The sequence below is a fragment of the Pangasianodon hypophthalmus genome, chromosome 10 (assembly GCF_027358585.1).
Source record: "Pangasianodon hypophthalmus isolate fPanHyp1 chromosome 10, fPanHyp1.pri, whole genome shotgun sequence".
Lineage (NCBI taxonomy): Eukaryota > Metazoa > Chordata > Actinopteri > Siluriformes > Pangasiidae > Pangasianodon > Pangasianodon hypophthalmus.
Genome location: NC_069719.1, coordinates 16,970,700 through 16,985,244, shown reverse-complemented (window position 1 = coordinate 16,985,244; position 14,545 = coordinate 16,970,700).

Sequence of the window (14,545 nt, the reverse complement as noted above, 5' to 3'; positions counted from 1 at the left end):
AAAAAAGCCTGACCAAGATTAACTTGTACCAGAATGATGGGAAGAAAAAAGTAAGGAGAAGGAAAAGAAGGGTTCATGATCCAAAGTATAGCACAACATCTGTCAAACATGTGGAGGCAGTGTTTTGGCATGGGCATATATGACTACCAAAAGAACTGTGTCACTAGTGTTTATTGATGTGACTACTGATAGCAGGATGAATTCTGAAGTGTATAGAGCTATACTTTCTGCTCAGATTCAGTTAAATGCTGCAAAACTTACAGGAGAGTGCTTCACAGTGCTTCACAGAAAGACCCACAAACAAGCAGCAACTGAAAGCGGCTGCAGTAAAGGCCTGGCAAAGCATCTCAAGGGAGGAAACTCAGCATTTGGTGATGTCCATGGGTTCCAGATGTCAGGCAGTCGTTGACTGCAAAGGATTTCCATCCAAGTATTAAATATAATCCTAATATTTATGATTATGTTAGTTTGTCCAATTACTATAGAGCCTGTGAAAATGGAGGGACTCTGTCCCTTAATGGCTGTAATTCCTAAACGGTTAATGCAATATTTTTGTTAAATCCCTTGAATTAAGGATGAAAGATTTGGGAATCATAAGCCAATTAATAATAAACCAAGGCAATGTTACAGAGTATCTGATCAAGATGAGATGAGAAATATAGATTTTCTATTACTGATTCTTGGGGACTCCTCCTTTGTCTCAGCAAACCTTAGGCAAAATGCTGCCTATGTGAGAGGTAAGACTGAAATCACTTACAGGCTATACCAGTGACTCCCATGAATTTCTCCTGGCGGATGATGAGAATATGATGCCATACTGTAAAGCCATTATTGCACCAGTACAATACCAAATGCAATACTAGAACAGGTAGATCATATTTGACACATGTACAGTCATGGGGAAAAATAAAGTATGCAACACGTCAATTCTCTGTTTTTATTTTTCAGGGCCTAAATAACAATTGTGTGGTCATCATGCACAGCACCATGTTCGGCAAAAACCAAAACCAGAGTATCATCACAAACACCTCATACCAAAGTCAAGCATGGTGGTGGAGGGGTGAAGATTTGGGCTTGTTTTGCAGCCACAGGACCTGGGAAACTTTTAGTCTTTGAGACAATGATGAACTCGAATTTATACCAGAATATTCATGAGACAAGTGTGTGGCCATCTGTCCAGCAACTTAAGTTGGGCTGAAATTGGGTCATGCAACAGAACAATGATCCCAGGCACACCATCAAATCAACATCCAAATGGCTAAAGGAGAAAAAATTCAAGGTGTTGGAATGGCCAAGTCAAAGTCCAGACTTCAACCCCAATGAGATTCTGTGGCATGATCTTAAGATAGCTGGGCATAAACGAATGCCCTCAAACATCAATGAACTGAAGCAATGTTGTAAAGAAGAGTGGGCCAAAATTTCTCCAAAATGATATGAGAGACTGATAAACCCCTACAGAAAACATTTGCTTCACGTTGTTGTTGCTAAGGGTGATTACATGTTATTGAATTTTAGGGTGTACTTATTTTTTCCCACCTGGTTTCTGAGTTTTGGTTTATTTTACGGGGAAAAGTGACTACAAATGAAATCTACTGTGTTTTTTTTTTGTTGTCACTTGAGGTTATTTGTTTGTTTATAGAAGTTGGTGAGGACCACACAATTGTTATTTAGGTCCTGATGAACAAAAACTTAGTATTGAAGGAAGATGTACTTTCTATTTCCCATGACTGGGCAACTGTATAATGTTGCAATGTGTCTCTGTCCTTAATTAATCCTTAACAATACACATTAGTCTTTAAACCTTAATAATACCCATTTTAATTAGTGTAAGTGTTAAATACTATACTCTTTATTGCCAACTACTGTATTTATTGTCAATGGACAGTGTGGTACTGCATGAGAGCAGTGCTTTTTAAGACCACACAGGCAGTGAAGAGAATTTATAACATTGTCCATGGTCTGGATTCCACCAAATCTGCTCTTCCGGCATAAAATCAGTGAACACATTACAGTGATTACATTTACCAAACCTTCAACAGCATATAAACCCAATGCTGTATAACCATACCCAAGACCTCTGAAGGTGTGCTGTGGTATCTGGCACCAAGACATTAGCAGCAGATCCTTGAAGTCCTGTAAGTTGTGATGTGGGGCCTCCATGGATCAGACTTGTTTGTACAGCACATCCCACAGATGCTTGACTGGATTGAGATATGGGGAATTTGGAGGCCAAGTCAACACCTTGAACTCCTTGTTATGTTCCTCAAACTATTCCTGAACAATTTTTGCAGTGTGGCAGGGAGCATTATCCTGGAGACAGAGGCCACTGCCATTATGGAATACTGTTGCCATGAAGGGGTGTACTTGGTCTGCAACAATGTTTAGGTAGGTGGTACGTGTCAAAGTAACATCCACATGAATGCCAGGGCCCAAGGTTTCCCAGCAGGGCATTGCCCAGAGCATCATCCTGCCTCTGCTGGCTTTCCTTCTTCCCATAGTGCATCCTGGTGCCATATCTTCCCCAGGTAAGCGACGCACACTCTCCAAAAAGACCTGTCATTTTGGAGATGCTCTGACCCAGTCGCCTAGCCATCACAATTTGGCCCTTGTCAAAGTCTCTCAGATTCTTATGTTTGCCCATTTTTCCTGCTTCCAACACATCAACTTTGAGAACTGACTGTTCACTTGCTGCCTAGTATGTTCCACCCCTTGACAGGTGCCATTGTAATGAGATAATCAATGTTATTCACTTCACCTGTCAGTGGTTTTAATGTTATGGCTGATAAGTGTACATATAAATCAACCCAGACTAACAATACTTATCTACCATAACAAACCAGTGGAAGGCTTTATCAGAACAGCTACTGGCTGTGAAAACACATCCCGAGATGGTCAAACTGGTGAACCATCTTAATTGCTGGTAGAAAGGAACAATTTTCTGAATTCTTTCCACTAATGCTACATTGTAAGCAAGTTGTTTTTAAGAAATGATCACAGGTGTAAGGCAGTTAGAAAATCTAATACAGTAACTCATTCCTTCATCTTCAGTAACTGCTTTATCCTGGTCAGGGGCACGGTGGATCTGGAACATATCACTGGAGCTTTGAGGTAACAATACTACCCGGTGAACCACTGTGATGCTCATTTCAAACATTTTATTGACCAATTAATCAAGTATTAAGGAAGCTGGAAAATAACTTGGTCTACCAGCCTGACCAACTTGGCCTGTGTTTCAGCACCTGGTAATTGCTCAGACCAAGGTCCAGTATTCAGCTGGGTAAGCTGACTTATATTACTTAGTACCCATAACCATACTTGACATACCCACTAGCCATGATTAGCCATACCTCGTTAAACCTTAATAAACCATACCTACAACCATACCCACAAATATCAATAAAACCATTTCAGACTGACCACAACTACATATCCATCTAGTCTTACAATAACCATATCCCCATGCCTAGTCCTAACCCTCTTAGGTGGTACAGGAATTTAAAATTTTCAGTTAATAAATTAATAAATTGATTAACAATTTAAGCAGGTTTAAAGATTTATTTCCAGTTAGTCCTCAGAGTCCAAGTAGCTGATTAAGAAATTTTTTGAGATGAAGCTTGTTAGTGCTTTCAGTTGTAATGTTGTCTTTTTCCCACTAGGTGTCCTTATCACACCACCACAAAATAAGAGTGGTGCTTTCAACCTACTGTACACTAAAAACAAACAGGTTTTTTAGTCTAATGACATTCATATTCTTTAGCTTTGCAATATCAGACTTTTAGAACATTAGTCACTTTTATGGAACATGTAGATTGAAAGGAAATACTTACCCACTATTAACCTCATTATATTTTTACAGTCCGCTGCAGTTGTCAGTTGTCAGCTTTCCAAAAACTAAATAATGCATTGCATAACATAGACACATTGACCATGGAGGCATCGGGTGATGCTAACTTTCATGGTGCAACCGTAAACATTGGAAAAATTCAGCCTATATGAGAAGAATGTCATTTTCTTTCCATAGTTTTCAGATATTTTCTTAGTCAAATGTTCATAAACTGCCTCAACTGCTTTATTCATTCGGGTTTCTTCTTGTTCCACCAGTTCCTGTTTTCAAGTCTGTAAATACTGTTAGTTGGCTCGGCTGCTGTTACTTAGAAATTCTTCCCTTGCCAAGCACGCTGCCTGTTTCTCTAATAGGATAATGACATCACACATATGAGCTCACCTGACTAGGGTGTGCCTCTGCACCTGTGGAAACTATTAAGTTCCTGATGTGACAGCCTATCAGGTACAAGCACTCCAAATATAGACAGGCTGTTCACTTGTCATACAACAGCTAGTGAAACATAGCTGGCAGTCCCAGAGGGGAAGTTTTTGAGAGACAAAGGGTATGTGTTTTTATCTCATTGTGGGGACCAAATATCTCCACAAGGATATGAATATCTGACAGTTCTGACCTGAGGACATTTGGCTGGTCCCCACGAGAAAAACTGAAAGCTTTTATTAAAAAAAAAAAATAAATGCCAAAAGGTTTCCTTCTGGTTACTGAGTTTAAGGGTTAGGTTTAGGAATTGGCATAGCTCTAATTAGCTGTATTAATAATTATGCCAGTGGAATATTCTCATAAGGATAGTAAGATTAACATGTATGTGGGTGTCTGTGAGTATAGTTTTTACTTCCTCTCTGATTTCTGTGTTTTCCTTGACTGCGTTCCAACATCATGAAGTAGCAAAATTGGACCTAGCTCAAGTCAAGGGGTTTGAAGGCCACAAAGTAAAAAGAGTCACAGGGGAAATCGCTATATCTGTCTTTGAGTTCTGGATGGAGTGAGTGCAGAGTATATGGTGACTTTAAAAACCGCCAGTTCACAGAGCAAAAGATTGTGTCATGCTGCTCTTAAGGGGTAAGTCAAGCAGGCCAAAGTGAATAGGTGGGTCAAGGCTCAATGCCTTTGAATATGCTCTTACAAAGTAGGGTACAAAAACGCACACCGCAAAGTAAAACTAGCATGTTGAGCAGGTTAACACCACTTTTTGTCCTAGAGGGCTGTTGTGATTATTAGAACAACATAGCCCATCTTTTTCTTCAGTATTTTAGATAATCCAGTCCTGGAACTGTGATGTTGTTGTTCTTCCATCCTTGATTGTGGCTTTAGTGAGAACACAGGCACAACATTAATATGTGAGTCATGTAATGACAGCATGTGACTGTCATTACATGTAATGAGTCATATCCTTGTATAAACATGCAAACAGGAACAGTAATTTTGTACTGGGTACATTTGTGATTTTATGATCCCAGCCCTCCTTCGGTCTCTTGCTCTATCCTGCCCTAGCAGGTATTTCCACTGGTGTTTTTATCCACTTATCAATACACAGTAGTAGCACATTACCCCTTAACAATCTCTTTCTCAAAACCCAAAACAAACATCTACCAGTAGAAATGTCTCTGTGTGTTATGGCAGTTTTTAAACGGTGGGCAGCTGTATTTTACGCTCTTGTAGCAGGTTGCCGTTATGTAAACGGCTGCGGCTTATCTCTTGGCCAACTTTGTATAACGAGATGTGGAGGTTTCCCACACTGCTTTGCATTTTTACAGGAACTTTTGAGCAGTAGGCTATCCTGTCATTTGACGTAAATGAAAGTAATTGCTCATTTTTTCTGCTATCCAGGTGTTTTCAGTTATGTTTCCTGGTGCATGACGGTAAGGCAAACTGTTGGAAGATGTCACATGTCAGCTTGGCAGTTGCACAGTTAATGCAGTAATGTGTGTGTGTGTGTGTTTGTGTTTGTGTGTGGAGATGAAGATGTAGGAAATGCATTTGTATAAGCAGGAATGAGGGCAAAACATTATCTGGGCTTGCTGGGTTTGTGGGATTGTGGGGTTTAGATATTATCCTGTATTATATTTAAAAAAAAAAAACTGTGTTTCATGGAAGCTCTTTTTTTGTGTGACATGTTTGTTTCTGTTTCCAATGAGTGACTTCTAATGCTGTCACCGCCTTCAACACTCAGGTAGAGCTCTCTGGCCCTCTCTTTCCTCCTCACTCATTTTCTCCCACTTGCTCTCCCTCTCAGAATCACATCCAGGGTTTTAAACTGCACCACAGCCAGGTACTGTGCAGAGCGTGAATTATGGTAATGGCTCCTGGCAGGAGAGAAAATAAGTGCAGTTATTAAAATTAATGGCCGCTGCTTGTCCTGCGGTCCAGACCCCAGGCAGGGGAGGAGAGGGTGGGGAGCCAGACCTCTCAGATTCCCTCCCTCAATCACCAGTACCTCTTTAAATGTGTGCACATGTTTATGTGTGCGTCTGTCCTCCAGTTTCATTTCACAGGCCTCTCTTGCATGGTTTGGCGAGCGTATTGGCACAATGAGGCGAAGTGCCAGGCACTTGACAACCATTGAGGTCTCTGGCCTGCTTTTGCCTATTTATGTTTTTAACAAGGTCCGCAAGGCTGCACACAGACCCTTCTCAGTGCTGATGTTTTCCCCTCACATTCTGGCCTTTGAAGTGAGAATCTAGCACTCAGTGCGGTCTGATGTAATAGCCGGTTCTGAAGAAACCTGAAGGCCAATCCTGGTCTGCAGACCTGTCTTACTGGACTCTGTGGACATGCACATTTGTGTTTTTACAAATGCGTCCTACACCTTTCAGCTCTAGCTCCTGTCACACTCCAGTGCTCTCATCTTAATGACCATTCAAGCCACAAAGTTTGTCTCCACATGGCCTTTCATTTACTGCAACTGGGGGATTGAGCATGGAGCATGGAGTATTAAATTTGTTTACTCAGTTTGAAGAATGGATTTTTTTGCCACCAGAATTCCTTCTATGTTTGTCCAAGGCACAGGAAGTCATTTGGTGCATTACATGGATTATTACTTTTTCTTTTTTTTTAAAGAAATTTTTATATTAGGCTATATATAAATCAAAGTCAAGCTGAGAGGAAAACATGCTATTCAGTGTTTTGTTATGGAATTTACTGATGTATGGTCTTTATAATGGTATAGCATCCCTCTGATATTACATACATATTAATTATGCTATCTAGTCATTAATTATCTAGCCTACACATAAATTAGACACTGTCAGAGATGAAACAGCAACAGGCATCTCTTCAAAGGCAGCAACAGTTAGTGGCATGAGCTTTATTGTTTGTGCTTGTGTGTGGCATGTTTTTATATCTTGGTGGGCACCAAATGTCTCCACAAGTACTGCTTTTTTTTTTTAAATCTAGCTTTTATTTAAAAAGAACCATAACTGTTTCTGTTTGTTTACTGATGTTAAGGTTATGGTTTGATTTAGCATGGTTTGATGCATTTATTACCTGCATTAATAATTATGTCAATGGAAGGTCCTCACATGGATAGTAAGATAACTATGTGTGTGTGTTTCAGCCAATTGTGAGTGACTAACAATTAATGCTAGCTTTTTGTAACTGGCCCTGCAGAGACAATGGTGGTTAGAAGTTTTGAAACTCAAAAGTCAGTTTGGTTATACAGGCTGTTTATATGTTGACACACAACCTAATATTAGTCTGTCAGTGCATATTGTAACACAGTCTCTGTATTACTCTATCAGATGTGCTGAGTTGTGCGTGATCCAGTCCAGATTTACACTGCTTTAGTTAAGTAGTGAGGGATGCTGAGAGCCCCAGGAGTGTGTTTCTGTGTGTCAGTCTTGGCTGTGGTGTTTGCTGAAAGAGAGCTCCACTGGGGTGTACAATACGGTGTGACCTGTGTTATTGCAGGTGTGTGTGCATATTACGTCTGATTATGAAATATGTGAAACATTCACTACTTTTATTTTTTCAACCGCTTGGATCATGTTAGAGTGGCCTTTCGAGGTTTTACATAAACAGCATGATTTCCTGGAGAGAGACAGAGTAGGAAAAGATGTAGAACTTAATTTAAAGAAATAGATTCTGAGTGATGGCTCACATGTTTAGTTTGGTTTATGAATCTGCAGTAGAGCTCTTACCTATGATCTCAACACTAGGTCAAATATATGAGGTAAACAAAGCATCTCTGGCCTAGGCCTGTTTGTTTTTACTGGTTATCAGCATCCACATGTTATTATGCTAAATGTATGGAAAACTATTTGCTCTGATTGATTCCCATCATCAGGCCCACAGTATGAGAATATGATGCTACTACACAATCTACACAGCGTTGTCCAATTACCACAGGTTCTGTCCCCAGGTGTTAGCGTTCACCCTGGACCTTTAAAATCCAGTGGAGCCACATAAGTCTAAACGAGAGGCTTATTTGAGTTTCTATAAAAAGAGTCAGATAGTAAAAAACACACTTTCGTGGGGAAATTTGGCATGTTGTTTTTGGATTGGAGCTCAGTTGGAGTTTTTCAATTGGTTGGCTTATTTCACTCAGGGGAGGTTTTTTTTCACCTCTGTTGCTCTGCTTCTCATGAACAAGTCATTTTACATCGTGTCTGCACTGCAAAACATTTCAGGCCCCCACTTTTCAACCTTCATGGTTATTTGGAAAGGAGTGGTCACTGCAGCCTTTGCATGCCAAGATTAGGCTGAGACACAGTGTATATGCATGAGAATGGTGTCTGAAGCCTGGGCTATACCTGGCACTGAGGACTTATCTGTATGGAATTACATTATAACAGATTACTGCCAGACGTACTTATTTCTGCCAGCCCCTTAAGCAATTGCAGTTTTCTTTTGCCTGATTGATTTATGACTTTTATCAACTTAGTGAACCTTTGTGGTTATCTCAGCAAGCATATGAAATAGTCAGATGTAAAAACTGGTGCAGGCCATCCAAAGTTCAAGGGTCCCAGAGGCTAAGCTCCAGGTGTAAATTTTTCATGTATTTGTTGCTTTGTATTTCAGTAGCCTTTAGGTAGATTCAAGAATATATTAAAAATAGCATTACCCTATGGAGGAAGAAGAAGAAGGAGAAAGTCATTATTTGTCACATAGAAATTACAGTACAGCAGAATTCTTCTCTTCACATATCCTAGCTTCTTAGGAAGTTGGGGTCAGAGCTCAGGGTCAGCCCTGATATGGAGTCTCTAGAGCAGAGGGTTAAGGGCCTTGCTCAAGGGCCATACAGTGGCAGCTTGGCAGTGTTGGGGCTTGAACTGCCAGCCTTCTAATTAGTAACACAGCCACCACTGCCCATAATTAATATACTTAATTATTATTAATATACTGTGTTAATTACCAGTCTTTTTAAAAGTGAAACCATACGAGCTGTGACCAAGAACCATAGCAATCAAATAAATCAGTGGAACCTGAGAAGCATCTGAGATGTGTTACTTTGTTCCTTAGCTGTATTCCAACAGCTCTCTTTTGTTGAATATTCATCTCCATTTCCCACAAAATGGCTCCTCATTTATCTGCCAAACTGCTCGTGAGTCAATATTACAAGCCACTAGGGAAAAATACTGTAGTATTAGAGTTCCTAGTTTCTTTTTTTTTTGCTTGTATCGTTTTATCTGAATTTATGAATTGCTGGACCATGTTTTATGTGTATATCACCACCTATTACACAGAGATCCCACACTTCCAACACATGTGTTTTTCAAGGGTGCTCTTGAGTGGGAATCAGTCAGTCAGTGGGCAAAAACTGAAAGGATTTATAGAAATCTATGCTTAATGTCGACTTTTTCAAGTCACTGACTTGTAAATGACGCGTAAGTGTGTAGCCTAATGGAGGAAACCTCGCCTAACAAACACATCACAAGAGCAAGGAACAACTCAAGCTGCACTAAGAATACACAAGTCCACAACTCGCAACAACAGGCCTCCACGCCTAGTTGAACTATGATACCTTGAGCCCGATCCTGCCTAGCAGGGTTCTTCCCGTTGCAACTTGATTGGCTAGAGGCCAATCAGCAGATAGTGGGCAGGTTTTAAAGGCATTGTTAAGTAACAGGGACACTCCTTTAAGGGGACTACCTGAGGGCATAGTCAATTTCTGCAGTTTCAGCTTCCTTTCAGTTGAGATTAATTAGAATGTGTAAATGCACACACACATACACACCCATCAAACACTAACTGACATTCCTTTCAGTCTATCATTACCTCTTCTGTCATCTGTCTGCTAGCACTTTTTAAATGTCAAGAAATGTTTGGTACATCTAGTACCAGCAAATAGGAAACCAGGCTGAGCTGATAGACAAGTTATAGAGCTTTAACCAACGTTGGACTGAAGCCAAAATCATGACATCATCAGACTGATTGTTTTATTTCTCAACCTCCACACTGTAATCATAATATGAATATGAATTTGTTTATCAGCTAATAGAAAGCAAAATAATGAGCATATATGTCTGAAACAATCCCAGGGACAGCATTAGACGGAAACCTAAATAAGATTACTATTTTCCTGGTTCTTGAAATTCTTGAATGCTTGCATAGGCTGTGGGTCATAGGTCATAGTGTCATTAGGACATCCTCCAGACAGTCCAGCACACTGGCATTGCCCTTGACTGCTGCACTCTGTGTGTGTGAGTGTGTGTGTGTGTGTCTTTTGTGCACTCCCACGAGATTCTGTAACAGATCTGAGATGCGGGCGCTGTGATCCAACCCAGGAGCAGCAGCTTGAGCTGTGTGCGGCACATACTCTCTCCCTCTCATACTATATCAAGTCACATCAACACAACATGGCAGCCTGGCCATCATGTTTGATGTTGGCTCCTCAGTTTTCTTGACATTTGGTCCGTCTGTTCACACTGCGATCCAGGCATTCCTCACTTGCGTATCAGACCACCCTGCTTTCGTGCGACACCCGTCCAGGTTTCCTTCTCTCTCCCTGAGCCGCATGCTTCACCCTACACCCCTCGCCCTCTGCTCTCAGGCCCATCTGGACTCCTGTTAACCTGCTTGCGTTCCACAAACAGGACGGTGCACAGTGTGTGTATGTTTGCCTGTGTGTGTGTCTGTGTGTGTGTGTCTGTGTGTGTGTCTGTGTCTGTGTGTGTGTGTCTGTGTGTGTGTGTCTGTGTGTGTGGCCAGATGCCTATCACACACTAGACACTGTATCTGTGCTATCTAGTATCTCCTGTCTGGATAAAGAGAGCCATGTTGGACATACAATATTCCCTTGCTCCTCATTACAAGGAATCGAGAACCACCTTTCATCATTTTTAGGGTTTCAAACATGAGGATTCTTGGTGCTCCTGTCTGAGGTTGTGTGTAGAACGAGACTCTTTTGAAGGCAACACTGATATCTCAGAATGAATGGAAGAAAATGAATGAGTGACTTCTGATTTGATGAAATGTTGACGATGAAATTGGTAGTGACTGTGTGACTCAGGATCAACACAAAACCTCACTCAAAGCAGAGACTGCTTTAGGAGTTTGTCTCTACTTTCGTAATCTAAAGGACTTTAGCCCATCACTTTACTAGCCCATGCAGGTCAAGGCCTCCGGCTGTGGCTGATGCTGTTTTCAGACGCCTGGGATAAGCAAGGGGTATATGGGAGTGTTTATGGATGTCTGGAACAGGTGTCAGATGTGAGTGGCAGTAATGGAGGCTGTGTTCCTGATAGATAAGACTATGAGCTGTCTTGTTTAATAGGAGTGCCAGTTCAGCATGGTCAATGTATAACCTGCCTGAGCTATGTGTCTTACGACTCTCACAGTTCAAAAGACACCTGTGAACACAAAGGGACAGACATACAAACACATGCGCAGACATGTATACAAACATTCTCTGTACTGACTGTGTGTCTGTGGTAAAGCTGATTTTGATGTAAATGAATTTGTGGTTGCTTCTCAGATTTCACCTCAGTCTGGTAGAAAGCATGTGCAGGCCTTTCTATATGATTCATATTACTCATTCTGTACTCTGTCCTGTTGTAACTGTTTGTCCAAGTGTAACATAATTTTTATATCAGTTTCACCTGACTATGAGGCGTACTGAGAATTTTTAGTAAACAAGTCTTTAAGCACTTTCCTTCTTTAACTGCTGGTGTTTTTCTGCTTCTGAACTCCAAATCAAACAGCATTATTGTCCATCCATGAAGCTCATACAGAAACACCAATTTCTCCATGTAGTTCTGCCTTTTGTTTCATCTGCACAACTTAACTTTTGATGAACAAATAGGTTAAATAAGGGAAAATGTTTGCTTGTTAGTAATTTTAATGATTGCCTTTTCCACCAGGCCTGCCAATAATAATGTTTCTTTATGAATGCAATATTAAGAAGGGGGAAAAGCCCAAAACACTCCAAATTCGCTTCCCCCCATTTCCTGTTGAAAAATAACAACTCTCGTGTAACAACCCACTCCTTACCCCCACCTAATGAGTCTTAATTGGACCTATAAAACCTTTACAATAAGCCTGCCTCCACATGGAGTTGGCTAGAGAGTTTGTGACATAATCAATGTGAGCTTTATGTACCCGAGCCACAGAAAGGCTCAGAAAACTGGCCAAAGCTAGAATCCAGAAGAGTGAAGAGGGTGAGAGCTTTAATAAGGATGGGGACTAAAAAAAAACCTACTGTACCTGTTCAGATTCCAGACAGCTTTTCTCAAACTCATTTGACTATTCTGCTTCAAACATGAACCCATAATAGTGTGAGCACATAATAGGCATTTCGACATCTTGTCTGTACCGTTGCCATTCTATGAAAGCTTAGTTTTATGACATAAACACTCCAACATAAAATTGTCAACTCAAGACCACCCTTGTTGTTTGTTAGGGTAATTTTTTGTCTTAACTGCCATCCAAAGGTTTTATGAAAGCTAAAAAGTAAAGTAACATTAGCTCTTTATTTCCAAGGAAAATATCAACAAAAAGAACTGATCAAAAAAACGCCATACAGTTGAGTAAAATTTTCGCAACTTTTAGTGGAATTGGAGAACCGTGACTTTGAAATTTGTCATTATGATACCTTTCAGTATTTTATGTGTGAACGGAAATTTAACAAGTCATCTAATTACCTTATTATGGTTTGTGATTGACCTTTTTGCGTGTTTCCCTGGTTTCATTATGATAATAGATATAATTGGAGAATTATGATGCAACGTGGCGCTCTGCCCGATGCTTTCAGCAAAAGAAATCTGAACATGACAGTTTGTTAGGGTGTGGTGCACGTGCATGGTGTTTGGTTAGACCAGATTAGTTCCTCACTCAAAAGGCAAAAGAGAGGTAAAGGTGTATAGAAAGAAAAGAATAGACAGAAAGAAAAGACAAAACTGTGCACTAAACATAATGCATATGTCAAGTAACATGAATATCTAGCCACGTTCTTCTCCTGTCCCACTAAAATATTTTATTACCATAGAGATGTGTTTCCACCAATTTGTTGGAAGAATGATCAGTGAGAGAGCATAGTCTTTAAATATTGTAGATAAATATCCATAAGAAAGGCCATTTATATAGTTTACAAGACAGAAGGCTCATAGATAGGTGCAATTCTATGTCTTTAAAGTGTAATAAAGTTTACCACAAGGAAATGTTGATGAATGAAATGGCAATGCCCCAGCAGGGGGCAGTATGACGGTTCCCTCAGGGATTTAAGCAGCAAGTTTTGTCCATAGATCAGGTGTCCGCACTTCACATTAAAAAATATTTTCCCTTCTTTGATTCAACTAACCAGGTGATTATAACGGCCTGTGTAAGCAGAGTCTGGTGTGTTAGAACAGAGGATCGAGAACAGCTGTCACAGGCCTCGCTTAATGGCATCCAACAATATCGCTTCTTTTGCATGTGTATAACCACACCTTTCATACTTTAGCATGTCTCTCATGTCTCTTATCACACATATACAAAATGTTTATCATCATTTAACACACTGATGTGATCTCACCACTTGCAACGTCTTTGCAACGTCATTATAAACTCTTAACTTGTTAAATTTTAATTTTGCAGTTCAGACCGATCAGCAGTTCCTTATAAACTCTGTGGTTAATGGTAGGGATTCACATAATTCACTACAAACTAAGGAGGAATTTGTGTATGGTACACACTTATATATTATTGAACCTCATCACTGCATCCTATTCTGGGTTATTCTGTACTGTAATATGTACTATGACATGCCCACTGCAACCAAGGATATAAATTATTGGCTGAATGTATTTATATATATTATAACATGCATCATATAGTTAAGGTAGTATTCAAAATATTCCAAAAGGTAAAACACAGCAACACTGTTGTTGTTGTTGTTGTTTGACTGTTAGGTGGAGCTCTAAGTGTACCTAGTTTCACTGTAATTGGCCAATTACTCAATTACACAGTGACAATCTGTAGACAATGCTACATTAATGCTACCTTGTGTTAAGCTGATTTGTGAGTATATGACTGTGTGTGTGTGTGTGTGTGTGTGTGTGTGTGTCTGTGTTTGTGTGGGTGTCAAGTGAAGATGATTGTGGTTTTCTTGGAATGTTAGATCGACAGGATTTGGGGAACTGAAAGCCAGTCTGCTTGAAACGGTCATTTTTTGTGAGTGTGTGGTCGCTTTTTAAAGCACATTTAATCTGCTGAGGTGGTTTGATTTTTGGGTGTGTGCAAATGAGTGTGTAAGAGAGTATGTGCATGTGCAGGCATGGATGTGTGTGT